The following is a 4,116-nucleotide window of genomic DNA, read 5'->3' as shown; positions in this document are numbered from 1 at the left end:
CTGTGGTTTTGGTGTCATATATAAAAATTTTGTCAAGACCAATATCATGAAGCTTTTCCTTTATGTGTCTCCTAAAAGTTTATGTTTTAGATCTTACATTTAAGTTTTCAACACATTTGGAGTTGATTAATGGTGTAAGCTAGATGTCTAACTTCATTCTTTTGCATGTGAATATTTAGCTTTCCCAGCACAATTTATTGAAAAGACTATCTTTTTTTTTCCCATTATGTATCCCTGGTAACTTTGTTGACGATCCAGTGGTTGTATATAAATGGGTTCTATCTGGGCCCTTCATTTTACTCCACCAATATATACATCTACATTTATGCCAGTACCATAGGTTTTAATTATTGTAGCTCGATTATGATGTTTTTATATATGTCTGCTCTTCTCTATTTTAGAGAGCATCAGAGGAGCAGATGTGTATTTATTTACAATGCATATAATAGGAAAAAAGATCTAAGCTACTAGATGTAAGGACATAGGTTCTAAGAACTTAATATAGAATACTTTTGGGGGAAGTATACTGTCTCATTTGTCCTTATATAATACGTCATTTTTCTCAACTGTAACAGTCTTTGGGAACACACTTTGCATATGGGGATGATGAGGAGTACCAATGAGACCAGACAGATAGGTTTCGTCCTCTTGGGGTTTTCTGATTATCCTCAGTTACAGAAGGTTCTATTTGTGGTCATTTTGATCTTGTATTTATTAAACATTTTGGGGAATACCACCATCATTCTGTTATCTCGTCTGGAATCCAAGCTTCATACGCCAATGTAATTTTTCCTTTGTCATCCCTCCTTTTTGGATATATGCTTTACCAGCAGTGTTATTCCTCAGCTCTTGGTAAACTTGTGGGATCCTATGAAAAACATCACCTATGGTGGCTGTGTGGTTCATCCATATGTCTCTCTTGCCCTGGGATCTACAGAATGTGTCCTCCTAGCTGTGATGTCCTATGATCGCTACATTGCCACCTGCCGTCCCCTCCACTACACTGTCATAATGCATCCTCATCTTTGTATGACTTTGGCATCTTTGGCATTGCTCAGTGGGGTGGTCACTACTCTAGTACAGTCCACTCTCACCTTGCAGCTACCTTTCTGTGGGCATCATCAAGTGGATCATTTCATCTGTGAGGTCCCTGTACTCATCAAGTTGGATTGTGTGGACACCACTTTCAATGAGGTTGAGCTCTTTGTAGCTACCATTATCTTCCCTACAGTACCTGTTTCCATCATCCTGGTTTCCTATGGCTACATTGCCCAAGCAGTTTCGAAGATTAAGTCAACTTCTGGAAGAAAGAAAGCATTTGGGACCTGTTCCTCCCATCTGATGGTTGTCATAATCTTCTATGGAACATGAAGATTATGATATAATCTTCATGTATCTGCAGCCAGCCAAGAGTAGATCCAAGGACCAGGAAAAGTTTGTTTCCCTCTTTTACACCGTGGTGACCCCCCATGTTCAACCCACTTATCTATATTTTGAGAAATAAAGAGGTTAAGTGGGCACTAAGGAAAGTTCTAGGAAAGATTCTGGGAATAACGTTTACATGATTATTAAAAAAAAAAGTTTTTTTAAAAAGCACTACTGTGATGAACATCTCTTTTTGTGTGGTAAAAAAAATTAAACTTTTTTGAAACATTAAACCTTTTAATAAAAGCCTATTCATGTCATTTTCTCCCATTTTCTTTTGGTTAATTATTTATACAACATTCTACAATATACTGTGGAATATATGTGTCTAGTACCAACTTTGCCTTTTACCAATAGCAACAAAAAAATAGCAAAAAAAAGTCAATACTTCAATCTATTCTTAAGTATCTTTTCTCCTGAAATATATCATTAAACCCCTCTGAAATTGTTGTTTTCCCATGTTGAGAAAAAAAAAATGAGAAATATTTTAAACTAGTCATTTCTTTTTTCTTTATTTGTGAAAAACATATTTAGTCTCTCAGCTTTCCTGTATTTCTAGTTGGACCCGTGTCTTCCCTTTTTCCAAAGTTGCACCAAAGATGGAAAAAATTGAGGCAAACTGTTATGAGGCAGAATTTTTATTTCCTCCTACACTCTATCCTCTTAGAATGTGATATCAATGTGTAGAAGAGCATAATCCACATGGAACAAAAGCCATACATTCAGGTAGAGGATAAAGTAGAAAGAATCAACCTGGTTCTATTATTTTGTAGTTGAGCCAATAAAAGCAGTTCTAGGTGACTGACAAAAGTAGTTGAGCCAATAAACCATTTCTGACTAAATGACTGACTAAGTGATTGACAAACCACATTTCTTTGCTTTTTTAATGTTTTAATTTTTTATAAACATATAATGTATCATCAGCCCCAGGAGTAGAGGTCTATGAATCGCCAGGTTTACACACTTCACAGCACTCACCATAGCACATACCCTCACCAATGTCCATAAACTCACCCCCCTCTCCTGAACCCCCTCCCCCCAGCAACCCTCAGTTTGTTTTGTGAGATTAAGTGTCTCTTGTGGTTTGTCTCCCTCCCAATACCATCTTGTTTCATTTATTCTTTTGCTACCCCCAAGCCACTCCCCCCCACATTGTATCTCCTCTTCCTCATATCAGGGAGATCATAAGATAGTTGTCTTTCTCCAGTTGACTTATTTCACTAAGCATAATACCCTCAAGTTCCATCCACGTCATCATAAATGGCAGGATTTCATTTCTTTTAATGGCTGCATAGTATTCCGTTGTATATATATACCACATCTTCTTTATCCATTCATCTGTTGATGGACATCTAGGTTCTTTCCATAGTTTGGCTATTGTTGACATTGCTGTTATAAACATTCGGGTGCACGTGCCCCTTTGGATCACTATGACAAACCACACTTCGTTTCTGGAAATGACTAACAGTGACATCTGATTCATAAGAAAAAGCTTATCTATATAATATTCTAGGGCTTGCAAATAAATATAAATAAAAAACATTCACTATTGTTAGGTAACTCGACATTTCTATATTTAAACACATTTTCTTAACTTGGACATTTATATTCCAGATGAGAGTTTAGTCAAACTAGTCTTGTTGTTTATGCTATAGCACTGATGATTTGTTTCCCAGGACTTCACTCTAAATGGCCTTTGCTTAGAACACTTATTTTCTGGGTGTTATACACAACTAATGAATCATTAAACACTACATGTAAAGCTAGTGATGTACTGTATGTTGGCTAATCGATTTGAATTAAAAAAAAATTTCCTTTCTGGAAATGAGTGACTTTTGCATCTTGATTCTTGGGGATTTGTTTGTAAACATTCCATTTCACTGAATTTTTTGTAGACGCTATTTCACTGAATTGTAGCAGCAAACATTGATTGTATGGTGTTTAGCTTCCAAAAATGCTGTGTGTTTAAACATGCATCAAAATAAATACATAAATTCAATGAAATGAGGAAGAATTTTGTGATAGTATCATGCAGGTCCAGATGTGGTAATAATTTCAAATAAAGAATAAGAAGTCATGGAATGAATTATCACTCCTAACTGTTCTAATACAGAGGTATAATTAGAATGATAATGCTCTTCCTAGATTCTGTGTGTGTGTGTGTGTGTGTGTGTGTGTGTGTGTGTGTGTGTTTAATTTAAGTACAATTAACATACAGTGTTATATTATTTTGGGTGTACAATATTCAAACATTCTATAGTTTATTCAGAGCTCTTTAAGACAAGTATACTCTTTATCTTCTTTGTCTATCTCACCCATCATCCCATCAATCTTCCCTCTGGCAATCACCAGTTTGTTCACTATATTTAAGAGTCTGGGTCTTTAACTCCTTTCTCTCTGCTTCTTCATTTGTTTTATTTCTTAAATTCCACATATGTGCACAATCGCATGTTATTTATCTTTCTCTGAGTGATTTATTTCACTCAAATGATACCCTCAATGTCCATTCATGTCATAAATGGCAAAATCTCACTATTATGTATGACTGTATAATATTCCATCACACACACAGGAAAACACACAAACACACACATACACCATGTCTTTCTCCATTCACCTGTCAATGGAAACAGGAGCTGCTTCTATATTGGGGCTATTGTTAACAATGTTGCAATAAACATAGGAATACAT

The 4,116-nt window shown here is 35.7% G+C and overlaps 1 pseudogene; it reads left to right on the top strand.

The window, feature by feature from the left end:
* The first annotated feature begins 597 nt into the window (after positions 1–597).
* LOC116585778 lies at positions 598–1,565 on the top strand (annotated as a pseudogene).
* Positions 1,566–4,116: the final 2,551 nt, after the last annotated feature.

Source organism: Mustela erminea, chromosome 3 (genome assembly GCF_009829155.1).
Source record: "Mustela erminea isolate mMusErm1 chromosome 3, mMusErm1.Pri, whole genome shotgun sequence".
Classification (NCBI taxonomy): domain Eukaryota; kingdom Metazoa; phylum Chordata; class Mammalia; order Carnivora; family Mustelidae; genus Mustela; species Mustela erminea.
Note: the sequence above shows the minus strand (reverse complement) of the source record. Positions and strands in the feature narration are given on the sequence as shown.